This window comes from Nannobrachium achirus, assembly GCF_963921795.1.
Source record: "Nannobrachium achirus genome assembly, chromosome: 16".
NCBI lineage: Eukaryota > Metazoa > Chordata > Actinopteri > Myctophiformes > Myctophidae > Nannobrachium > Nannobrachium achirus.
In genome coordinates this window covers 28,810,087-28,817,875 of record NC_137823.1, presented here as the reverse complement: position 1 = coordinate 28,817,875, position 7,789 = coordinate 28,810,087, and positions in this window count along the sequence as shown.

The following is a 7,789-nucleotide window of genomic DNA, read 5'->3' as shown; positions in this document are numbered from 1 at the left end:
ATAAATAAAATAAAAACTCGTCTGAAAAATAATGTATAAAAAAAACGATAACATGGCAGTAGCAAATTGACAAAAAACGCATGCTCAGTATTAGGACACAGTTGATCGTTCCATACTCTACAACAAGTTTGCAATAGTGCCACTCTTTCTGTCTCTATATATTTATCTACTGTGACCATCTCGTTGTAAAATAATGCAAAAAGGGATAATGAAAATATAAAGAAAAAGATGGTGAGATCATGAGGGGAAAAAATTAGGACTTGGGGGTTGTATTGCAAAAAGAATATATAAAATAAATCAAAAACAATGACCTTGTTTTCTAAATGAATATGCAGTTCAGTGATGAAAATGTTGATTATGTGCTGAAAGATATGGAGACTGGTTGTGTACTGTAACATAGGTTTTGGATGCTCTGAAAAAAAAAAAGTTTGCAATGTAAAGCAAAGACATATTTCTGAGAGACCTTACTTTTATAAAAAAGACTGTATCTGTTGGTTTATTCTCCCCGTGTGGTTTATTATTGGTTAAAAAAAACACAAAAATAATTATGAAAATAATTATGAATGACTATAAAAAGACTCTGAAACAAGAAAAAAAAGACATACAAAGGTTGCTGTTGTTTTTTTCTTTTTGCTTCTGAACTTTAGAGCTATGCACACCAAATCGCCAAAATGTGGAGTAGTTATAGAGAACAAGAAGAATAAATACCTGAAGATTCCAGAAAGACAACAACTAATAGGTCAAACTGTAAAGATCGATGTCCTCTTTAAACGCATGTGATATTAAAGACTCCCTCTCTGTATCCTGTCAAGTGTGTCAAGTGGTGGACATTTTGTAGCTAGCTGAATTGATTAAAAAGTAATGAACCCCAGTCACACCCGCGTCTGTCTTTCTTTGCTCCTGTCATTCGACAGCCTTTCGGGTCTCCGGACCTCCCAAGGAGCTCTGATCAGACACATCTTGGCCAGGGGGATGTTATTCCTATTATATCGCTTATTTATGAAAGAGAAATATTTTTTGGGTTTTGTTTTTGTATTTAATTTTTTTAATTCCGTTTTATTGTAATTTTGCTTTCCTTGTTTTATTGTTACATTTTGGATTCGTCCTTTTTGTATTGTGATTTTTTTGTATTGTGATTGTTGTTTTTTTTGCATTGTTTTGTAATGTTTTGTATTGTTGGTGTGGTTGTATTGTCGTCTTATTTGTTTGAATTGAAATCAATAAAAGAAAGTGTTTAAAATAAGCCATCTAGTTTGCTTACAAGGGACTGGACTGAATCAGGTAAAAAACGTCTTTGGCATTTGATCGAGTTCCTCGATCACTGTAGGCCATGGTTCTCCAATTAGTTTTCCCCAAGGGCCGAATCATGTCTAGGGTACCAAGCCGAGGGCCACAGCATTGCAGGGGGCGACGGTGGCGTTCCCGCTACTCCAGCGACAGTTCAGATATCGTCGTTGTCGGGTGAAAATCTTGTACCGGTATGTCCAAAACCGTTTGTTTTGCATTTATCATTTTAAAAATGATTTAAACTAGTGAAAACAGCCGATCTACAAGCACACAACGCCTCGCGATGCGAGGCGTTGTGTGCTTGTAGATCTGCTGTTTTCACTACTTTTGTGTGACTGCCTTGTATGATGAAGCAGGGCTTTACTTTGCGAAAGAACGTACAAATTTGGAGATACAAGGTTTCCACCTGACAACGACGATATACTAGTGTTGTTGCTGCTCTTATACCACCATTATTACTGGGGCTGGTGGGGGCCTGACAGCAGCCCCCCGCGGGCCACAAATGGCCCGCGGGCCGTCTATTGGGGAACTCTGCTGTAGGGCCTAAAAAAATAGATAAATCTGTGGATGACCCTAGAGGAGTAGTTCACAAAATGACTTTTTTTCTATTGATTACTCACGCCATGGAGAGTTCAATAATGTTTTTGTATTTCCCCCATTTATCAATTTATTGTCTTAGGAATGCAACAAAAAACTAAAAATAGTACTGAACTGACTCGTCTCCATGACATGAGTAATCAATAGAAAAAAGGGCATTTTGGGGGTGAACTACTCCTTTAAGTAATTGAGATACATTGTCTGTCTTCCACACTGAATCAAATTCTGCTGTTGTGTTGACAACGGATGGCAGCACTGTAACATAACACGCACGCACGCACGCACGCGCGCGCGCGCGCGCGCGCGCACACACACACACACACACACACACACACACACACACACACACACACGCACACAGTCCCGTACAATCTATCACAGTTTATCAGTATGCTGGGGCAGTGTATTAGGCCGCTGCATCTGCTACTGTGTTCTCCACTGGGACCAACTTAGAACTAGTAGAGCTACACTATGCTGCATCCATACCAATAGCATCTGGCCTCAATGTACTACTGTTTGAGGCAGTGTTTCTCAAACTTTCAAAGTTCCAAGGTCTCCCCTTAACTCTTACAGTATACAAATGGAACCAATGAACCCTAGTGGGTTCATTTGGTTCCATTTGTACACTGTCAGAGGAGTTACAGACTTGTATGGGTCAATTTAGACCCCCCTAAAGGAACCCACAGAGTCCCTGGAATCCACTTTGAGAAACACTGATTTGAGGCATTCTGCATACAAAGGCTTTGGATATAAAACAACATGGTGCTAATAGTTTGCTATGAATTGTAACATGGTATTATTATAGATAGATAGATAGATACCTTTATTATCCCAAGGGGGGAAATTTGTTTATTATGGTCTTCCACCCCTACCATAGAATCTCGATTCTGGGCATGTCATTAAATAACAGTCAAACATTAATCAATAATGACATTCAGCTAAAATAGTTCATTGGTTATTTTCAGGAAAGACATCTGGAGAGAAAAGGGAGGGGCCAAGTATAGACCACTGGGGGACCCCTGTCAATGAAGTATAGCAGGGGTCTTCAACGTTTTCAGTACAAGGACCCCTTAGCTGAGAGAGAGATGAAGCAGGGACCCCCTACATATTGTATAAATGTGTGATGCATATATGGACATATTGTGTCAGTCTCATGATAACCATTGTGGTTGTCGCGACGCAAGTCACTCTCGCAAATTAATTCCGTCCTTGTCCCTTTTATGCCCATATATGGAGATCCCTGATGTCATCAATATTAAGCCCATATCTGGGAATACCCATATATGGGCATATTGTGTCAATCTCTGTTGTTTCACCTAGGTTCACTCTCAGGGCGTCTTACTGGTAGAATAGCCTATAAGTCGAGGAATAGTGTGTTATTGTGCCCCCATGTCACACCAAATTCCGAGCCCTGGGTACAAGGATTCACTGCGGGCCCCCCATGAATATTAACTATTGAAAAATAGCAGATGTGAGCTTGTAGATCTGCTATTTTTGAAAAATAGTGAAAATGTGTGCAAGAAACACATTTCAGTGGTGCTCAAACTTTTTCATGACAAGGACCCCCAAAACGATATGTATTTGTATGTCTGCTATTTTTCAATAACTAAAGTTACTAGGGCCCCTCCACCTTGGGCCCTAGTAACTCAGTCCCACTTTCCTCCCCCTTGTGACACCCCTGATTGTGCCATTACATTGTGTTGCATTACAATTTCAGTCCTTCGGCGGCTTCCAAAAGGTCAGTTTTGATTAACTAGAGCCAACCTGCCTCAGAGGAGGCCAGCGCTACTGCACGATGAGACAATTCTGTAGCAAAGAGTGTGAGGAAGCCATTGGTGCAAACAAGTGCTGCAATACCATGCAATCACCAAACATCTCTCCCCATCGACCTCTCTTTCTCCCATTCATCCTTCTCTAGCTCGCTGCGCCCTCGTTCACCCCTACTTAACTATCTCTTTCTCTCTATCTTTCACCATCTCTCGGACTCTCTATCTACACACACACACGCGCGCTGACACGCACGCAGCACAGACACGCATTCATAAATTATTCAGCGGGATAACAAACCAAAAAACACGACTTGAAGCTGAGGATAGGATATTATGGGAATACAGGTGTGTCCTGTTCTTCTGTGTTATCATCACTTTCATTACAAGCCGAGGATGTGGAGACGAATTAGGAGAGGGGGAGATCATCTGAGTATTACTGTACTATCAGCATGTTTATGTCCATACTAATGACTTTCTTAATTCCCTGTCTTAAATTAATAATCCTTGCTAATGCCGTGTGTGTATTGAGTCCACTATGTGGATGCAGCAACATCCTCCTGCTTCACACACACACAGTCCCGGCTGACCCCAGGTTAGACTCAATGTCCTTCCTTTACTCTTTAACAATATTTTTAACCTTCTTTTGATCTCATCTTATTTTATTTTTAATGATTTTTATTCATTTTATTTTATTCCATTACAGCCCAGAATTATCTCTATTATTATCATCTTGTTGTATACTGTCTTGCCGAACATGCCACACCATGGCAACCCATTTGGTTACACTTGCACACACTCAAGAGTTACAACTGGATAAATGAATACTGGGGATTTTACTGGGTGCTTTTGAGAATCTGAAAAGCCAGTCCACCCAGGAGGACTTTGTGCAGATGCTCTGGCAGGTGACACCCAAAGAATTCCAGGCTGTAGCACATTAATATTTTACATGTATTTGGTTTTATCATTTAATGTTATTTAAGGACAAACTTGCAAACTACTGGTCTTGATTAGAGTCAAGATTAAGGACTGTCCAGTGTCCATATCCATAGTATCGAGTTGGACTTTCCAACGTGCAAATTTCTGAAGTCGCGAGTGACGTCATTTTGTAGTCGAACCGGACCTTTTGCCCGAAAAGTTCGGTTTCGGGCAAAGTATGGACAGGCCTTTAGAATTAAAGTCCCAGCACAGTTGCCATCTGCTTGAGAGGTGCGTGGAGAGAATTTGGTCATTCTAACCCAACCTGAGTTGAACCCACAACCAGCAGGGGTTTTAACCATTAACACTTTTCCATAGGCCTAACCTATTAATGGAAAAAGGAGTATTTTCTGGTCCCAGAGGAAGAGGAAATTCACCCTTTGTCAGCCTTCTGGTTGGTCCCTGACTGACCAACCAGCAGGCTCTATCTGCCTTGTCCCGCCCTGGTCCCGCCTTTTTTAAGTTGAATTTGCTAAAACATAATTTTTGGAGAAATGAAAAAATGTAAAAACATGCTAAGTCACTATAGTGCCACTGAGCAGCTCCATTTTACTGAAACCAAGTTTGAAATTAGAATTGAACACACAGAATAACAATACTAAGCAACTGAACACACAGAATAACAATACTAAGCAACTGAATTAAAATGGTAGTGGATGGAGTGTCCCACTGAATGTCCCACCAAGACGCAGCAGCCAATGGGTGTGAAGAGGGGTGGGACAACAGGCGGGACTTGACAAAGGGTGAATTTCTATTACGGCTTCTCCCAAAAGATGGCTGCCCGGATGAGCATTCGTGGGGGGGGGGGGGGCTGTTAGTGGTTACTGTACACGTCTTGCTCAGGGACACACGCAGTAGATTGATGACCCTCCCAATTAGAGATGGGACGATATGAAAATGTAACATTACGATTATTGTGACAAAAGAAGATTTACGATATTATCGCGGCAATCAATATCCATTAACCTGGGGCGGAACATTTTCCAAAAAATTGCAGATCTACAAGTTCACAACTCGTCGCAAAAGGTGAATTGATCCCAGTGCATGACGGAGGACGATATCACGATAAATTAAATCTCCACGATACGATTATCGTGAGTGTTTTCATCACGATAAACGATATCGCTTATCGTCCCATCCCTACTCCCAATCCCAGACAGCATCTCTGCCCACTGAGTACCAAAGCAATGCAGCATACCATAGGTTATAGGTTCAGGTATAGTGTAGACAAGCTAATAGAGAACTGACAATAATATGAAATTTGTGGAAATGGCAACAGTGGTTGTGAGTGTGTGCGTGTGTGTGTGTGTGTGTGTGTGTGTGTGTGTGTGTGTGTGTGTGTGTGTGTGTGTGTGTGTGCGCGCGCGCGCGCACACGCGTTTACCTCCCACTTTAGTCTTTCATTTCTTTACTCCCCTCCACTTTTGTCAGTTCCATCTCCTATCTGTATTACAACCCACACTCTCTGCTTGTCTGCTCTCTCTCTTTCCATAGTTATTAGTCTGCGTCTCGCCCCATCCATCCTCCAGACACTGCTGCTCTCACTTTCTACACTCACCAGCCCTCCCTCTCTCTCTCTCTTTCTCTCTACCTTTCTCTCTAGTGCTTACTTGTGTCTGCCTCTCTCTATTGCTGACACAGTCTGGAAGCCAATTTGTTAAGAGTCAGCATATGAAGCCTGGAGGAATAACACCCTCCCGCCATAAGCACGCCGCACACACACACACACACACACACACACACACACACACACACACACACACACACACACACACACACACACACACACACACACACACACACACACACACACACACACACACACACACACACAGTATTGTCTCAATTAACAAAACAAATTATCTCTCTCACTCACACTATAATTAATAACAGGCTAGGCTTTGCATCCATTGTAAGTGCGTTTGTTGGTACTGTATTCATCGTCCCTCCTCAGCCCACGGCTTAGACACCACTCAGGAGCTGACTCAACGGCTAGGCATGCATGTGCGTGGGGGGTATGCGTGTGTATGTGTGTCTGTTGGATTAATGTGAGGGTGTTTTTGCCACCCCAAAATGTTTTTCCCCTTTTTTTCCCTGACTATATCTACTGCATAGTACTGTGTTCTATCCGTCTGTCATTCAATGTTATTGTACCAGTGAACTGTACCGTGACTACCGTCATGAAACTGTACTTTTTCCTATGCAAACTTCTAATGAAGTCTTCAGTCAATCAATCAATGCCTTTGTGCAGTGTCTGTGTGTGTGTGTTTGTGTGTGTCTGTGCTGTCTCTGCTATGATTGGCAGCCACCATGTAAGGTGGACACGCTGTTACTTGTACCCATGGAGTGCTGGGTGACGTGCAGTGCTGTGTTCTACCTGTACGCACGTATACGGCGTCTGCTGTCGGAAATAACAATATGAATATATTGAACCTTTCAAAGTAGTGTATTTGATAGGCATTATGCACTGGCGTCTGCCGTCTGCCCTGGCCACACGACTAGCCGCGGATCATAGATTATAGTATGCCCTCAAAAAAAGTCTAGAACACACCACTGGTGACGTGACATGCTTGTTGTATCATGACTGAGGACATTATGCCTTGATTTTGTAGATGTAACTTTTATATGTCTTTGTATGCAATCTCCTTTGCCTGGACATTTTAACGATAAATTGTTCAAATGTAACAATAAATTGTTCAAATGTAACAATAAATTGTTCAAATGTAACAATAAATTGTTAAAATGTGTGTGGTCTAGAGACAAAGGCCTTCCACATCTGCTGCCTTCAAAGGATCATGCATGGGTTTATCTTGGGAAGACAGGGGCCCTATTTTCATCCATGCCTTAACCCTTATCCCTAAACCACCTTGTTTCCCTTATCCTGTACATATAGTGTTTTTATAACTGCGATATTATTGCATGTTATCTTTGCTTGCTATTCATTATGTCCATGCATAATCGTCACATATCTGTATCTACCATCCACTTGAATGGAAACATATCTGGAGAAAGAGATTTTTTTATCTGTTATCTGGCCCAGTGGCCTTTAGGCATGGACGAAAATAGAGCGGAGCCCTATGTTGAAATTTATGACCGGACCAACACACCCAGCATCACAGCGCTCCTGACCTTGGCGCACGTGATCCGTATGCTAGCCCACC